Source organism: Wyeomyia smithii, chromosome 1 (genome assembly GCF_029784165.1).
Source record: "Wyeomyia smithii strain HCP4-BCI-WySm-NY-G18 chromosome 1, ASM2978416v1, whole genome shotgun sequence".
NCBI lineage: Eukaryota > Metazoa > Arthropoda > Insecta > Diptera > Culicidae > Wyeomyia > Wyeomyia smithii.
This window is the reverse complement of record NC_073694.1, coordinates 78,315,707-78,335,409: the sequence shown is the minus strand read 5'-3', so window position 1 is coordinate 78,335,409 and position 19,703 is coordinate 78,315,707. Positions and strand designations below refer to the sequence as shown.

Sequence of the window (19,703 nt, the reverse complement as noted above, 5' to 3'; positions counted from 1 at the left end):
TTTGAATTACTTTATCAAGTATTGCGGTACAAAATGAGACATATTGAAAATTCAATAGCTCGGCTCAGACCCTGCTTTCAAACCTAATATTCGACATGGTGATGGGCCAGGGTATGCAGAACATATCTGGGGTGGTGCCGTTGATGTGCTTTTTCATGTTTCATATAAAAATTTTTGAATTACTTTATCAAGTATGGCGGTACAAAATGAGACATATTCAAAATTCAATAGCTCGGCTCAGACCCTGCTTTCAAACCTAATATTTGACATGGTGATGGGCCAGGGTATGCAGAACATATCTGGGGTGGTGCCGTTGATGTGCTTTTTCATGTTTCATATAAAAATTTTTGAATTACTTTATCAAGTATGGCGGTACAAAATGAGACATATTGAAAATTCAATAGCTCGGCTCAGACCCTGCTTTCAAACCTAATATTTGACATTGTGATGGGCTAGGGTATGCAGAACATATCTGGGGTGGTGCCGTTGATGTGCTTTTTCATGTTTCATATAAAAATTTTTGAATTACTTTATCAAGTATGGCGGTACAAAATGAGACATATTCAAAATTCAATAGCTCGGCTCAGACCCTGCTTTCAAACCTAATATTTGACATGGTGATGGACCAGGGTATGCAGAACATATCTGGGGTGGTGCCGTTGATGTGCTTTTTCATGTTTCATATAAAATTTTTTGAATTACTTTATCAAGTATGGCGGTACAAAATGAGACATATTCAAAATTCAATAGCTCGGCTCAGACCCTGCTTTCAAACCTAATATTTGACATGGTGATGGGCCAGGGTATGCAGAACATATCTGGGGTGGTGCCGTTGATGTGCTTTTTCATGTTTCATATAAAAATTTTTGAATTACTTTATCAAGTATCGCGGTACAAAATGAGACATATTGAAAATTCAATAGCTTGGCTCAGACCCTGCTTTCAAACCTAATATTTAACATGGTGATGGGCCAGGGTATGCAAAACATATCTGGGGTACTGCCGTTGATGTGCTTTTTCATGTTTCATATAAAAATTTTTGAATTACTTTATCAAGTATGGCGGTACAAAATGAGACATATTCAAAATTCAATAGCTCGGCTCAGACCCTGCTTTCAAACCTAATATTTGACATGGTGATGGACCAGGGTATGCAGAACATATCTGGAGTGGTGCCGTTGATGTGCTTTTTCATGTTTCATATAAAAATTTTTGAATTACTTTATCAAGTATGGCGGTACAAAATGAGACATATTGAAAATTCAATAGCTCGGCTCAGACCCTGCTTTCAAACCTAATATTTGACATTGTGATGGGCTAGGGTATGCAGAACATATCTGGGGTACTGCCGTTGATGTGCTTTTTCATGTTTCATATAAAAATTTTTGAATTACTTTATCAAGTATGGCGGTACAAAATGAGATATTCAAAATTCAATAGCTCGGCTCAGACCCTGCTTTCAAACCTAATATTTGACATTGTGATGGGCTAGGGTATGCAGAACATATCTGAGGTGGTGCCGTTGATGTGCTTTTTCATGTTTCATATAAAAATTTTTGAATTACTTTATCAAGTATGGCGGTACAAAATGAGACATATTCAAAATTCAATAGCTCGGCTCAGACCCTGCTTTCAAACCTAATATTTGACATGGTGATGGACCAGGGTATGCAAAACATATCTGGGGTGGTGCCGTTGATGTGCTTTTTCATGTTTCATATAAAAATTTTTGAATTACTTTATCAAGTATGGCGGTACAAAATGAGACATATTCAAAATTCAATAGCTCGGCTCAGACCCTGCTTTCAAACCTAATATTTGACATGGTGATGGGCCAGGGTATGCAGAACATATCTGGGGTGGTGCCGTTGATGTGCTTTTTCATGTTTCATATAAAAATTTTTGAATTACTTTATCAAGTATGGCGGTACAAAATGAGACATATTGAAATTCAATAGCTCGGCTCAGACCCTGCTTTCAAACCTAATATTTGACATGGTGATGGGCCAGGGTATGCAGAACATATCTGGGGTGGTGCCGTTGATGTGCTTTTTCATGTTTCATATAATAATTTTTGAATTACTTTATCAAGTATGGCGGTACAAAATGAGACATATTGAAAATTCAATAGCTCGGCTCAGACCCTGCTTTCAAACCTAATATTTGACATGGTGATGGGCCAGGGTATGCAGAAAATATCTGGGGTGGTGCTGTTGATGTGCTTTTTCATGTTTCATATAAAAATTTTTGAATAACTTTTTCAAACGTGACGATACAATATAAAACATTTAACTTTTCAATTTGAGTCGGAAAATATCTCACAGATAACATTTTTGGCAATGCATTCGCATGTTGATATTAATATGATGCTTTAAAAAGTTTAGAGTTAAGTTAAATATTATTTAATAGCAATCTAAGTTATTTTTGACGATAATGATTACAATTTTTCGCTTGAATTGGATTTTTGTGCTTGAAGCGGCTTTTTGTGCGTAGCTGGGTAATATCCTGGCTTTTGTGTTTTACTTTGTTACTAGATGGCGCTTTTGAAACTCAAAAAATTGGTTTGTGCCTCTGCTCCGTACAGAAATGCTAGGAAAAAAATTAGGTATTTTTAGTTCTTTAGATAAATACTAGATGTCGCTTCTTGTGGCTAAATTTTTGGTGCTTGAACAGACTTTTTGTGCGTAGCTTGACGCTGTTGGTTTGTGTCTCGGCTTATCGCCCTGGAAAAATTTGTGCTTGAATAGGCTTTTTGTGCGTAGCTTGACGCTGGTCTCAATCGACCGTCTTTCAAACTAGTGATGCCAGATCATTTTTAAAAAATGTTTTCACGCTTCGCAAAAAAATGTATTTACTAGCAATACTCAGAGGGAGAGATATGCGAAGAGAGTGTTGTGAGCCAAACGAACATGTCAAAATTCGAGCCGAACGGACAAGAAAGGTTACACATTGAAAGGTATTGCAATAAGGTTCAATACAAAATATATTTATTTTTACACGTTTTTCATGTTTTGTTGCTAAAACATGAATTGAGAATGCTCCAAAGTTGCTTCATCACAGTGATTTTTAACTGGTGGTTGACAAACCCTTTGTATGGTCATAAACATAAAATTTAACACCTTCACGGTTTTTGCAAGGGGATGACAGCATGCTATCTCTTTCTAATGTGAGAGTGAAGAATAATTCCTGCAACCACTTCATGTTAAATGGAATTTTCGCTGGACTTTTTCATAGCTGTCAGGGGGACCGCGAACCGTTGAGATGTTGGGTACGCAGCAAATATATGAGATTTGACAGCGATAGCATAGTCCTGCACACTTAGATTTTATTACCGAGTACTCAACAGCTGATCAATTAAGCGAAATGTTCTACAAGTTTTCGGCGAAATTTTCAAGAACTTCGGCAAATGAAATGTCACTACTTGCTGGTTTACGGTAAATCGATATATTTGCTGAGTGTGCGTCGAAATATATTGCTGATATTTGTTAAAAACTTCGCCGAGCTCAATCAGCTGTTGGGAAGTTTGCCGAGATAAATTAAGTGTGTGGGTTTTTGTGATGCCGAATGAAAAAGTTAGTCAACATTGCGCTTTGAGAAGAGATCTGGCTCCTCTGATATGTGAAACCTACCCCATAAAAAGACCCTCCTATTTTTCCCCATATTTAGTACATTTTTGAATGCACAATTCCCCGATTTCGATTCCGACGAATCAACTGATTGTTGCAACAACTCTTATGGGAGTTTAACAGGAGGGTTTACTGATTGATCAGTATACGAAATCGGTCGATGAAACCCAACCAAATCGAGTGATTTTAGGGTGATTTCGTCCGAGCCCATATACGAATCCAGACGAAACAAGTAGATTAGTCTGGTGATAAAATTGTCTGAACCATACGAAATAGGTTGAGAAATCGGTGGATCATATTCTAAATCCAATTAAATCAGATTAAATATGCAGATTAGTAGAGATTATTTTTATTCAAGCATACTAAATAGGCTGATTAATCCATGTATAGAGTTAAAAAACAAACAAGTAATTTGGAAGTTGAGTTTTAATTTGAACAATTTATTTGGGTATAGAATCATCAAAGGTTTCCTAATATTCAGATTGTTCTAGTTTTGGATAAAAAGATCACAATCTTACTCATTATCATTATATAATAAATTCTCTTACCTGAGATGAAGGACAAAATAAATCTTTTACGAAATGTAGAAGTGCAGCAGGAAATTTGTCTGAAAGTTAAAAAACAGTTGCTCTGTTAATGATTAAAGAAGTCACATAAACAATTCATGCAACTGTAATTGTAAAGTACTCAAGAAGGTGTTTTTACTTACCTGAAATATATAGAATTATCCGACGAAAAATCTTATACTGCTTCTACTCCCGGAACCATTTTGAAAAACACTACGAAATCCTATTTCGTTTGCTCATTAATCAACATAAAAAATTTATATAATAAAGCGATCTTATAACAGATTAAATTCATATCTTACGAGAACTGATTCAATTATCCAAGAAATCAGGTGACAAAAAAAGTCAACATACGTGGTTTGACGAAATTGACTGATCAATATGTCGATTGCACAAACACCCGATTTAGTTGATACATTCGTACAATACCATCTGTCAAAATTTTCTATCGGGTAGGTTCACTTTTAACGAAAGTGAGTGACATCTCACTCAGTTTAGAGTTAAATTTGACGAGCGTGTACACGCTGCATTATTTTAACTCTAATCTGATTAGGATCTACTCAGTTTGGTATTCTTATGCAAAATGTCAAAAAGTGAGTAATCGAGTACTGGATAATTGAGTAACATTTACCCAAATTTTCATAATTACCATGTTTACTCAGTTTTGAGTTATTATCCATGATGTTTACTCACCCCTGAGTATATGTATATGTCAAAAGTTTTCAACAGCAATATTATCGGTTTCCGAAGAACAATTGGTGTCGCTTTTTATTCGTTGGCTAGCAGTAAGTATCTGATCTGTCATCAAATCAATGATTTCTTAATCAATTAATAATTTCAGCCCAACATCAGTATTGCAGAGGATTTGAAAACACCTAAAAGATCTCTTCAAAATGAACAACCGCATGTTGTATGTTCTACGATGCCGTTTAAAGCCGGACTTTTATTCGTGATAACAAACGGAAACGTTTGTATTGATGTACAGTGCTCAACAATCGATGCAATTTAAATCCTTCGCAGTATTAGGTGACGAATGATGACGGCTGGCACAAAAAAGTAAGTCACAGTTCACGGGCAAATGTCAACCGGTTGGGTGCCGCATTCAATGAAGACACGGGAATGATTTAGTAAATTTTCTTATGTTTCGATGAAAAATAAATCTGTGTTTTTGATTGTTCTTAATTTATTTTATTTATTGAGTCAGATTTACAAAAAACAGAAATCATTAAATTTCCGTATTTAGGCAAACTGGGTAACTTGTACTCATTTTCGTTAATTTCTGGTTTGCATGAACAGAGTAGATTCTACTCAGTTTTTGACGTATGACGCCCTTACTCAGAAGTGAGTAACCGTAAAAGTACCCTAATTAGGGTACCTCCACTTTTTTCAAAAGGGGGTGATATCTAACTCATTTTAGAGTAACAAAAAATGAGCGTGTAGGTAAATACTAGAGATCCTCAGAGAGAGAGAGATAAGCGATGAAAAAAACCACTGATTTGGTAACTACCCGATAGGCTACAATGCTTCGAATAAAACTTATGCCAAAAGGCATACGCCCTTTTGGAATGTAACTCATGGGTGTAAAAAATCTCTCCATCTGTGAAAAATGCTCAGTTTGCTAAGCCAAATACGTGTGCAAAGTTTCATTCAAATAAAAAATTGTCGATATTCGACCATAGGTCATTTCGCGCGATCTTGCTCTCTTCTTCCTCATCCACCTCGATGAACCGTGTTGTATTTTTCGTAAGTGATGCCACTCACACGAAAAATACTTGAATGTTGTCATCCATCAATGATTATGATTCATTCATTGACCCATCTGAATTGTACTCTCCGCCAAAGCAATATGCCTCAACAGGTATGTTCCAAACTTAATCCAGAACGGACTCAAATGTAGAAATAAGCTCACACTACACTATTTACTCCCGACATTGAGCAGCGGTATGCTGTTCTTATGCTTCACGCAAAACCGTATTAACTCCTTGCGCACTTTTGGCTCTGTTGGTAATTGATATAAGTGATGATCCAAGTCGGATCTCTTACTACGCCCGTATTTGTACTTTTTATTAATGTTCACTTGAAATTATTTTAGATTATAACAGGTGATGATCCAAGTCGGATCTCTTACTACGCCCGCATTTGTACTTATTTTTAATGTTCACTTGAAATTATTTTAGATTATAACAGGTGACATATTTAAAAAAATAAATCAAAACAACAAACAATGTTGTTCAGCAACACTGCCAGCAAGCCTGATGATAAATTTTAACGCACTCGGGGTTTTCAATTTCAACCAATCAGCGAGTGGTTCCCAAAGTGTATGCAAATCTACACCCAGTTGTCTCCCCTTAGATTAAAACGTCAAAAATTGAGTAAGTTTCGTTTACCGAACTGAGTAACAGTTACTCAGATTGTCATAATTTTCTGCTTTACTCTTTTTTTTTTGAGTGGTATTGTTAGGGTTACACACTTAGATTTTATCACCGAGCACGGTAAAATAAATTACCGAGATTTCAACAGCTGAGATCTCGGTGAAAATCTCTGGAATATATCAAAACACCGAGATTCTGTAAAAGCAATAATCAGAAACCTGTCAACTTTAAAGAGATTCTCGATAATGTTCAACTGTCAAAGTATTACGAGAACTTCGGTAAAATTTAATGTGGTACGTATTTTGCGATTTTTGTTCATCAGATAACCGAGAATTTGATTAAATCGATTAAATATACAAATTAATTTATTAATTACTAAGTCAACTGATTTATCTAAACACAGCTTTGGTAAAAACTGGAGTGTTGTGTTGCTTCCAGAAAACAAAGTAACATCTATCACTCTGCAACTTCCATCCTACGAGCGAGTTGGTAACCTACAAAATTGATTGGAGAAAGCATTAATCGTTTTCTTCAAATATTCTTTGCAGCAAAAAAAAAAACGATATTCTAAAAAAAATAGTGTATACTCACTCAATATTTTAGTTAACCTGAACTTTTTAGATTTCTCCATAATAATAATCAGCCGCAAAACCAGCTCCTTTTTATCTACACCGAAACACGAAAAAACTGTTAATGAAGCACTCGTTATTTTGACAGTTCAGTTTTTCGGAATCTCGGCAAGAGTTTTTTTTTTGTTCGACGAAATCTCGGTATTTTAGTTTACTGAACTCGGAAACTTTCGGTTTTGCGGATTTTTTCGGTAAAAAAATTTACGGTATTCCGGTAAACACTTACGGTTTCCGATTTCTCAGTAATTTTCTTACTGAACAACGGTAAACTAAAATGTTTTCAGCTAGTTCGGTATTTTGCATTACCGAGAAAATATTACGCAGTTAAGTGTGTACCATTTGGTCGGGGATAATAATCAGGACAACTCTTTCCGGTACAAATTTTATATCAGGTGTTTTCTTTTTTTAAGGTACCGATAAATAAAACATGTAATTTGAGATTTGCACTTCAAAATACGCCAAAACACTCATTTATTTCTTTAAAGTATTTCTCGGACGATCCAATTTTGCAACTTCGATTCATCAGGCGTTAGTAAATACCTTAAACATATAGCACACGTAAACTGTTTAGAATTGGGTTCTTCACGGGTTTTACACGGTTTTCTGATTATTATATATCAGTTGAAAGGTGCAAGTTTCCGAGCAAAATGTGATTTTAAAAAAAATGTTTGTCTTTGTCCTTCGATTTTAAAATGAAGAATAACGAACTGCTCGAAATACCTTAAATGATAGTTCTCCATATACCGTGCATGTGCGAAACGTCATTCGAGACATTTCGAGCAGTTTTTTATTCTTCATTTGAAAATTTGAGGAAAACGATAAACATATTTTTAAAATCACGTTTTGCTCAGAAAATGCGGCTTTTTCAAATAATACATAAAAACTGGTATCCAGTTTTTACGCACCATAATGGCGGACGCTAAAATGTAAAGTTCTTATTAAATCATTCACCCTTTTGACAACTCTTAGGGACGAATGACCATCACGGTTAAAACCCCTTTAAAAAAATTGACAATTCTGCTCACGTCAAATTGAAGTCTTCAAGTATTTTATCAAAAGAGAAATAATCTGGCAACATTTGTGTTGCCAATACCTTGCCAAACTGATGTAAGCAGAGAGGTTCGCATATTACGAGCACGCATTATAGCTACCGCCATTAATTACTTTACTTTGAAGGCGACAGACCGATTATCGATCCAATGCCGAATCCAGAATACGTCGCCATGTCCCTCGGTCTTGGGCTGCTATCCTCCAATCGCCCCTAACACCTATTTCGCGTGCATCCTCGTCGACAGCACACATCCAATGAGTGCGGGGTCTACCTCGAAGTCGACGACCTTTATCGGGATTCCTGCTAAATATAGCCTTCGCTTGACGCTCATTCGGCATTCTAGCTACATGCCCAGCTCACTGAAGCCTGCCGTGTTTTATCCGCTTGACTATATCCGCCGATTTGTATGCCTGGTACACTTCATGGTTCATGCGTCTGCGCCAAACACCATTTTCTAGTTTGCCGCCAAGGATTGAACGCAAAATCCTACGCTCAAAAACACCAAGAGCTCGCCGATCAGCCTCTTTCAGCGTCCATGATTCATGGCCGTAGAGAGCCACCGGAAGAATCAGTGTTTTATAGAGTGCAAGTTTAGTACGGATTTGCAGACTGCGGGACCTTAGCTGGTTACGTAGTCCGTAAAAGGCCCTGTTTGCGGCTGCTATCCACCTCTTTATCTCACGGCTAACCTCGTTGTCACATGTCACTAATGCTCCCAGGAAATAATTCGTCGACTACTTCAAATGTTTCCCCATCTAGCACCACCGCAGCACCAACCGCCGACGGACTACCACGCTCTCTGCCAGCCACCATGTATTTCGTTTTGGCAGAGTTTATGACAAGCCCTAATCTCGCAGCTTCTCTCTTGAGAGGTCCGAAGGCCTCTTCCATAGCTCTACGGTTGATACCAATGATGTCGATATCGTCCGCAAAACCGAGAAGCATGTGCGACTTCGTAATGATGGTGCCGCTTCTCTGCAAACCAGCCCTCCGTATAGCACCTTCCAGTGCGATGTTGAACAATAAGTTCGACAGCCCGTCACCCTGCTTCAAACCATCTAACGTCACGAACGAGTCCGATATCTCACCGGCTATCCTGACGCTTGATGTAGAACCTTCAAGGGTGGCACGTATCAGCCTAATCAGCTTTGTTGGGAAGACATGTTCAATCATAATCTGCCATAACTCATTTCTCTTGACTGAATCGTACGCTGCCCTGAAGTCTATGAACAGATGGTGCGTCTGCGAGTTTTGTTCTCGAAATTTATCGAGGATTTGTCGCAAGGTAAACATTTGGTCCGTATCGGAGCGTCCCCCTCGAAAACCGCATAGGTACTCGCCAACAAAGGTCTCCTGCAACGGCCTCAGTCTGTGGAACAGGATGCGGGAGAGAATTTTGTACACGGTATTGAGAAGAGTTATGCCCCGATAATTGCTACAGTCCAGGCGATGGCCTTTTTTGTAGATCGGGCATATGAGACCCTCCAGCCAGTCCGAGGGCAATTCTTCATCAGACCACACTCTCAGCATGATCCGATGGATGGCACGATACAGCTGTTCGCTCCCGACTTTGAAGAGTTCGGCGTGAATGCCGTCCTTCCCGGCTGCCTTGCAGTTTCTCAGCTCTTTCACTGCTTTCTTCACCTCGTCCATGGATGGTGGATCCACAGCTTGACCATCATTCTCAATAGTCATCCTGCTCCTTTCGACTCCACTGTTTCCCTCACCGTTCAACAGCACACTGATTGTTCCTTCCAACGCCTGGCCACCTCTGTTTTATCGGTTATCAGGTTCCCCTCCCTATCGTTGCACATGACAGGGGTTGACACGTTTCGATTCCTGATTCCGTTGACCTTCTTGTAGAAGCTCCTCGCATCGTGCCAACCTTCCGCCTCCGCAAGAATACGCTCCCAATGCTGTCGTTTCTTCCGGCGATGGAGTCTCTTTTCAGCGGCTCTTGCATCTCGATATCTACCCATGCTCTGACGAGTCTTAGCCGTGGCCAACATGTGACCCCTGGCACGGTTCTTCTCTTCCGTCACTCGCTGGCACTCAGCGTCAAACCACTCATTGGGCGCAGCTGCCGCAGTTGTACCCAACACTTCTCGCGCTGTAGTGCTGATCGAACTGTGGATGTGCCTCCACTGTTCATTCAGGTTCCCTTCAACTCTTTCCTCAATCCGTTCATAAACTTTCTGCGAGTACTCTGCAGCCACTCCTTCAGTTGATAGCCGCTGGATGTTCAACTGCATCCTCCTCGTTGCCTTGGATTTTAGCACGTTGGACAGCCGGGCGCGGATTTTGGCTACTACGAGATAGTGATCCGAGTCAACGTTCGGTCCTCTGAACGACCTCACGTCTGTAACGTCTGAAAAGTGCCGTCCATCAATCAGAACGTGGTCAATTTGAGAGCAAAGCTCTCCATTCGGGTGCATCCAGGTGTGCTTACGTATGTTCCGGCGTGAAAAATAAGTACTACAGATAGCCATTACCCTAGCTGCAGCGAATTTAACAAGCCTCAGGCCACCGTCGTTCGTAGTAGAGTGGAAGCTTTCCCTACCAGTTACGGGGCGGAAGAAGTCTTCCTGCCCGACCTGTGCATTTGCATCTCCGATGACAATCTTTATATCGTGTCCTGGGCACTCATTGTATGTCTTTTCCAGGAGCTCATAGAACTTCTCCTTTTCGTCATCGGATTTCTCGTTGGTCGGTGCGTACACATTTATTAGGCTGTAGTTGAAGAATTTGCCCTTCATTCTCAACACGCATACACGGTCACTGATCGGCCTCCATCTAATGACACGCTTCATCTGTTTTCCAATTAGTACGAAACTGACTCCTCTTTCTGCTTTCACTCCGCCACTATAGTAGATTCTACTGCTCGGAATTCGCGTTCTCCCGATTTCGGCCACCGCACCTCTTGGATAGCTGCAACCTCCACATTCACCTTCCGCAGCTCTCTAGCCAGGATACTTGCGCGTGCCAGCTCGAGTAGAGTCCTTACATTCCAAGTACCGAGTTTCCAATAATCGTTGTCCTTTTTCGTTCGCCTAGGTCCATGCCGATTATTCCGTTCCGTATTTATATCTGGATTGTTCGTAGTATTTAATATTCAGTATGCTGCCTTACTAGGGCTGCGATACCTAGTCTCGCGACGGGGCTGCCGTCTTTGATATAGCTGGCGAGACACCGCGTTTCATAATTCAGCCGCCCGCTCCGGATCCGACGCTGTTGTACGCCGCCCCTAACATGGGGAAACAGCCGCGTACGTTCCCCCTTCCCAGTCAGCATACGACCAAAGTTTCCACCGGGGTTGGTTACCCGATCTCCGCTAAGGTTACTCGTATCCAGGTCGGCACCATGTGGAGGTTGGGATAGGAGTTGCTGGACAGAGGTGAATGACCACAATAGGATCTCAAGTGACACGTGTCCAACCATTCGCCAACCGACCGCCAATATGGTGCGTAAAAAGCTGGATAGCATTAGGGCCCAAAAGTTAGACAGTTGAGAGCTGCAACGACTAGAAAATTGTTCTCGTCAAAATTCAACCAAAGAAAATCGTTCGAAATGAGTACGTTTCGTCCCGGAGTCAAAGTAAAAGTACTGAACAACCATCAACATTTCTGAACATCATCAAATGGGCCTCAAAATCAGGACATGTCCTGCTTAATCAGGACGGATGGTATCCCTAATTATCGGTGCTCATCAAGCTTACGCAAATTAAACGAAAACGTTATTGCAAAATTAAAAATATTGAACAGTCAAGCTCATTTTAATACGTCTTTATCAATTTGTGATTCGTGTAGTTATTGTAATGATAGTCAAGCCACCATTCATCCCTTCGTTGTTTACTATTCAGAATCTGGAACACTTAAGAACATCAGCTTCACCATAATATCGGAAGTACTCCATCATGATACTGTTGCGGTGGAGGTGTTCATTGCCAAATAATGAGTTTTTTGAAAACAACAATAGAGTTGAAAAAAACGATATTAATGTCTGATGGAGCTGCCTCACAATATAAAAACAGAAAAAATTTTGTAAGTCTTTGCAAGTTCAAAACAAAATATAACGTCGATGCAGAGTGGTATTTTTTTGCAACTTCTCATGTTAAAGGGCCATGCGATGCAATTGGTGGCATATTAAAACGAAAGGCAGGAAATGCAAGTTTAGCTAAAGAACATGAACATCCCATTACAGGCGCAAAAGAATTATATGATTGGTCTAATCAGAAAAGTAATAAAAATTCATCAAAAATGACATTTAGTTGGGTATAATATGAAGAATATGAACAAGGAGTAACAGAATGGAGCAATATTTTAAAAAAATCTATAATAATAGCTGCCACGCAAAAGTATTACTCTTTTGTTCCGATTTCAGAAAATAATATACAAACGAAGCTGTTTTCAAAAGATGACGAATCATTTACTTATGATGTATAGAAAATATAAGGTGAAACTAGTTCTGTAAAGTATCTATGTCATAAAAAAATATGTTCTTAAGATAATAAAACTCGAAAATAAATATTTGATTCTAATATATATTTATATTACTTGAAACATTTTACTCTTTTCTTGAGAACCGTTCGCCCAATCGTTTTGTTGTTAAAGAATGAATTGTATATTTTTGATCAAGCATTCCAATGAACGTATGGTTTTTGCTGGAGAACACAATTTCTACTGGAGGCGATTGTTTTACCGTCTGAGGGTTACCGGAGAATCTGCATCTTCAATATACTTAAAATCTAACGTGTCATCCATCAATTCATTGGCCGATCTGAATTGTACTCTCCGCCAAAGCAATATGCAGAGCCGGATTTACGATTGTGGGGGCCCGGGCCCAGTTTACAGTGGGGGCCCCAGAATAAAACAAACCCGTTTTTTTATCGTACGAGTTAAAAACACTTATTTCTCATTGAAAAGTTACCAAAAATTTGCTAGAATTTTTTCTTACGAGTTTTTTTTTGCAGAGAACTTATTGATTGAATAATCAACATTCAGCTCCTTCAGAATATTGTACTCTCAACTTAACAATGCTAAGTTTGACAGCCTCTCACTCTTCATAGTCGTACGCAACCTATTTTCAATCAGTTTCATCTTCGATAAAGACCTTTCTCCAGTTGCGTTCGAGATCATTAGGCTCAAATAAATAAATGTATGCAACTGCTCGAAATCCGGAATTTTTTTCTTGATATCTGAAAAATAAAAACCTACCGCAATTCGAAAAAAAAATTTGCACACAATTTGAGAAAGACTGCGCAAATATAAGGCTACGCTGGCAATAATCTACAGAACCTAGGAAAAAACTACACACTTCTGCAGGTCAATAAAATCTGCACACGGACTCTGAAAATCTGCATTTTGCAACGCAAATCTAGTATCCCTGATTCGGACAGGTAAACTTATTTTCGGAATCAACAGCAATGTATTAAGAAAACTTGTGGATTATCTTCTTTCCTGCTTGATCTCCCATGCGCGCTGGTTCGATTCAAATGGTGTGTTAATGTGTGTCATTCCAAGAGAATCGAAGGTGAAATCTTATGGATGTGGTTGTGATATTGGCGCTCGCGAAAAAATAACACTGAAGGAAAGTTTCAGATTGAAATGGTCTGTTCAAATTTTCTTACTGTAAATTGAACTTTTGATTGAATCTCATTTTGGATAGAGAAAAGAACTTTTTCTCGTTTTGTGGGGGCCCCAAAAATGTGGGGGCCCGGGGCCCGGGCCCCCTGGGCCCCCCCTAAAATCCGGCTCTGGCAATATGCCTCAACAGGTGTGTTCCAAACTTAATCCAGAACGGATTCAACAGTAGAAATAAGCTCACACTACATTATTTACTCCCGACCTTGAGCAGCGGTATGCTGTTTTTATGCTTCACGCAAAACCGTAATAGGGGCACGGCGTTGTCAGTTGTTTGACAGTTGAAAAGCAGAAAATCGTAAACATTGAGAGGTGCTCTTGGAAGTAATTTTCAAACAGCTTTTTTTTTTAATAGTTAATAGTTGTAACTGAAGCTGTTGGTTTGAAAAAGTGATGCATATAGATTCAAATTTCAATATTGGGGCTTTATTTAAAAATTGAGCTCCAAGGCAGGCGCCCAGCAAAAGTACCATATAGATTTCACTTTAGTCGGGAAGACTCTTCACTCAATAAACATAGAAAGAGATAGCATGTTGCCATTCCCTTGAGTAAACTCACAGAGATAAGGTTTTTGATAAAGAAATTTTGTTTCGATGACAGCTTCGTAGTAAAATATAAATGGTTACCTCAATTGTAAATGTTTGATTTTGCCATTTATGTTGTTGTTTCAATGTTGTATGTAACATTTTTAAAAATTACCTGAAAAACCTATCAACATACTTGTAATTGTCGATAGGTATTAACAAGTATTGGATATAACATTAGCATTATTGGATCGCTCCGTTCGTCATCACCGTGATGCGCTTATGTCGAGGCTGACACTACCTGCTAAACGTCAGCGTATTTAATCTTTGATGGCAAACAAACTCTGTGTGCTCCGTTCTCGCTGGTCCTGTTTATCAAAATTATTTATAACTTTATAACCTATTATCCCAGTGGCAATGTGATGAGTTGTGTACAACGATATAATGGCCTTACCTCGTAATATGTACCTAGAAAAAGCGCGCAATGATTAGTTACATAAACGGGTTTTTTTATTTTTTTATTATTAATTATTTTCTGGAAATGTCATGTTAATGTGTCCACAGATCAAAGTCGTAATAATTACTTGGTTCAGTTTTTACTTACTTATAATTACGTGAAAATTTGATTCTTCTTATATGAATTTCTATAAATTTACAATTTCTGTTAAACCAGTAGATGATGATGGAAAACTTTGTCTTTGTTTATAGAGATACCAGCGGTATAAGTTTGGTAATTCATTTCATCGAAAAACATATTGCTGTTAAGTGTGCATGTTATACGTGTACACTGAATTCTTTTTTTACGCAATCGCGTAAAAAAGTCGCGTAATTTTTAACAAATCGTGTAAAAAAAGATCGCGTCGTTCTGATAAAATTAAACGCCACGTGTAAAAAAAATCGTGTAAAATAAAATCACGTAAAAAACAATCGCGTAAAAAAAGAATTCAGTATAATCGGATCCAACACTGGTTCATGAAAAATTTGATGTTTGGGCCGAATGATTTGTGGTCCCCTAGCAGCCCGGACCTTTACCCGTTGGATTATTCCACCCCTATGGCATGGCGCCATGTTTCAAGAGCTAATATTCTAACGTATGTGTAAACGAGACAACATATTACCGCCACTTTTTATTCACCTTTATCTGACAACTGACATCGGGCCCAAATTAGTTTGAGCTCAGGACATGAGTTCTTCGTCATTCACTGTTACTCGCTATAAAGATGTCAATTGCTCGGATTATTCGATTTGGGCATATGTTGAAGCAATAGCCTGCGAAACATCTCACCCTAGTGTGAACACTCTAAAGTCTAACATAGCGCTCACATGGCGATCGATGCTGGAGGACTACGTTCGAAAGGTGTGTTCAGCTTCCGGTGTCATCTCTTAGACAGATTACTTAATTCGAAAATGCTGATATTATTGAAAGTACTTCGGATAATATTTGAAAGAAACACCTTAAATTTTCGATTTTTCCTAGTCGCACCCTGTATAATTCAAGTCAATTTGTTGGATATAATCGAACTGAATCCCAAACATACTATCACTAACGATTGTTTCTAGACTTCAGATTTAGTTTGATTGTGAATTGAGAATGTTCAATTTTTTTTTTAAATTTTTAACCCTATCAGTGCTATTCATGTTAATCGTAAAGCCACCACAACCTTGATGGCAGTTGCGACTGCCATGCGCGTACGACAGCAACGTTGGTAATTTATGATCAAATGAACGGTGCTCAAGGCAAGGATGTCATCATCGTCAGAGATAACGTCCTTTTTCTCGTGCGCGCACTGATTTAATCTTTGCTGACGTAGAACAAAAGCAGCATTGGGTTGTTTAGCTAGATCAGTTTTATATCATCTAAAAGATCTGCATTTTCTAAGTAAAACGTGATTTAAAAACTTTTTCTGTCGTCGTCCTTCGCTTTTTAAAATCACGATATAAAAATGCTCTAAATCGCTACAATGACAGTTATTTTAACGATTTAGAGCGAATTTTTATTCTTTATTTAAAAATCGAAGGATAATGATATAAAGTTTTAAAAAATCACGTTTTGCTTAGAAAATTACACTCTTTCAGATGATTTATAAGAATAGGAAATCCGTGAATAGCTAAACAACCCAATTGACAAGCTTTTGAATCTTTTAATTTGACTAGTTTAAATTTCTGAAAACTGTGCGATAGAGTGTGTAGGCTCAGTAAATTTAGTTTTTCACATGGCTTCAGTGCCAATGTTGTTCGTGTTTCAATTGCATAAATTAGAAAATCTGTAAAATATCCCGATCAGTCAAAAATATCAGGATTAACAAATCTAGATGTTTTGTTACGACTTCTTTGTAGCAACTTGTGTTCTAAACTTGGTCTCGTTAATAGTTGAAATATCAAAATTCCTATCAAAATTACTTACTGATTATTACAAATTATAGCAAGTTTTGTAAGGTTTTTGGCAGAAGAAGATCAGAATTAGTTCAAATGATACTGTACATTTGTTAATTGAAAACAAACTTTGTTAAAAATATGCTTTAAAAACACACTTTTGAACATGATGTATGATAACAGAATTTGAACAAGTGTATGATAACAGAATTTGATATAATTCTGTATTTTTTATCATTCTGGTATATCAAGAATATTACAGGCTTTGTTATTCCTATCAAGTTCAGATGAGCCGTTGCGGAACAGAGTGGTCTAAAGACCATTTTTTCTAAAATGAGTTTATTGCATAAATCGCCTCAACTCAAGAAACAGAAGTTAGGACATTAGGAAAATGGTGTGTCTATGTACATAAATCGGTGTAATACCATCATGTAACATGTAACATGTAGCATATTAAATGTGATAAGTACCATGTCATTTGTTTTGTATATGTCACACGTGATATGCAACATATTACACGTAATGTAATACAAACAATGTAACATGTAAAATATTATGTAATATGTAACATGTTGTGTTACATGCAATGTTAAACGTGACATCTTACATGTGACATGCTGTATGTATCCTATAACATGTGACACTAGCAATTTTATACGAGTTACCGTCATTTTCTTTATCATTTACCAGGTTTGTGTACATGGACCACTCTGTTCCGAAACGGTTCGAGGATTCCACTGAATATATATGTGTAGTCAGAGTGGTCTATGTACATTGGTAAGATAAAATCACTTATTTCGCAAAGAAACTGTTAATTTAATTTATTCTCATGTTAAACCACTTCATAACCTTTATATTAGAACATTTTGTTTGGAAGAATCCGTTGAACAGAATCTTATTCAGAGATTTTTCGAAAATTGCTGCTCCTGAAAAATTTGCTCGATGTCACATAGACCACTCTGTTCCGCAACGGCTCAAATATATTTGTGTTTTCCGTTTGTTATAATCGTTTGATCGGAATTCCTGTTCCTGTTGCATATTTTTTTCCTACAGCGATATATTTGGATTTATATAAATTTTTATTTTCATATAGGATTTACCTTGAAAAATCTTCGAAACCTCAAGACTGAATTTTTAAATTTTGCTGGCTTATAAAGGGTACTTGATGTTCTTTTTTTTACATCCTTATTTTTCAAAAGATTACTTTCTAAAAAATATATATGCAGTCTTCTTTCCCCTCACCTCATGAAAACTAAGAGCAACAATGTTTTCAAAGTTTATGCAGTCAAAAACCGAAAAAATCTGCTTGAAATCCTAAAAAAATGTATCCGTGATTCGAATTCCACTCACGCATGCAAAAGTCTTGAAAATCTGCACATATTTTGAGAAAGTCTGCGCAAACATAAAAATCTGCAGAAACTATTGAAAATCTGCAAATATCTGCGGATCAAAAAAAAAATCTGCGCACGGACTCTAAAAATCTCCGTTTTGCAGACAAATCGGCACATTTGGTATCCCAGGCAAAATGTTTTATTAGGGAACGCGAGTGAAACTTGGCTGGTGACAGACGAGCTACTCATTCTTAGCCCTTCTATTTGCTGTCAAAATTAAGAAAGACGGGGAGCTTCGCAGTGGCAAGGTTACAGAATCTGCTTTGATAAGTGGGTGGTCGTTGGTTCGAATCTTAGTAGAATTTGGCCCTTTCGTTGTAAAAGGACTTTATATGTGTTTATTCTCAGGCTCTCCATTGCATACCCTTCCGCCAAGGTGAATACTACAGTACCCCTGTTTGACGTTGCTCCTAACAAAAATAGGTCCTTCTTATAATAAAACTAGTCTGAGTAACGTATATTAGTTCTCTTCAGGGAATTGTAATCATGGCGTGATATTGGCTGGAGAAACGAGGTTTCGATAAGACTCCTTCACCTGACAAAATTTTAATTTGGAAAATTTCAAAATCATATGTCGTAAGATGGCTGAAATGTACAGTATTTCTATGATGAAGGGTTTTTTAATAAGAGCGCTACAAAAGTTTTTTTTAAATAAAACAAAAACGGTTTTGGATATCGACGAAATTGTTTGTTCATCTGGAAGTATATACATTTGCTGGCATTACGTATAGAGCTCGATTTCTTTTGCATGGCCAACACGAGCACGCTTGCATATGTCAGTTGGTGCATATATGGTAACAGATTTTCTCTGCAAATAAATCGCTGAAGAGTTAATTTGAATTTTTGAACAGAGCTGAGAGAATTAGTAATTCTCTCAGTAAACAATTATAATTGCACTAGTAGGTACATAAAGTTTCCCGGAAACCCAAGTGCCACAACTCCGCTAATGAGGTGTCATACACAAATTACGTAACGCTAAAAATTTAGATTTCAGACCCCCACCCCCCTATGTAACGATAGGTAACGTTCGACATGACCCCCCTCCCCTCTACCTCCTACGTTACAAAAAGTAACGTAAATGAAGCAAGTTATTGTTTGAGATTCATGTTCATATATTTAATTTGATTATTTTCGCTTCGCTTTTTCTTCGCTTTTTTCCAGAGTGTTGGCCAAAAAATCATGTTGCTCTGGTTGATATTGTTATTTTTATTGATAAAATAAACAATCATTTTAAAAAAAAACACGACTTCGAACACTTATGCTCTACAATTTATACTAACGTTCATCAAAGTATCATTTCCTGTACGCTAAATTTTGCCTACATAAATATTGCAGGGAATCGTGCAAATAAGGATTTTATTTCCTCTACGGATAAGTAGGAACTCGGTTGGAATTATTTATTTTCGCAACCGTCATATCGATAATATCTTTTACCTTGTTTCTTTTCTTGTAGTCAAGGAAAACTTTAGTCCTTTTTAGTCAGTTTCCAAATGATGCAGCTGGATATTATGCCAAATAAAACCTTTGTAGTT

General features: G+C 37.8%; 1 long non-coding RNA gene across 1 annotated transcript; it reads left to right on the top strand.

The window, feature by feature from the left end:
- Nucleotides 1-4,722: 4,722 nt before the first annotated feature.
- Nucleotides 4,723-5,305, top strand: LOC129718616 (uncharacterized). The gene is made up of 3 exons (XR_008726977.1): nucleotides 4,723-4,785; nucleotides 4,855-4,977; nucleotides 5,034-5,305. It is a non-coding gene; the product is annotated as an uncharacterized LOC129718616 (long non-coding RNA).
- Nucleotides 5,306-19,703: the final 14,398 nt, after the last annotated feature.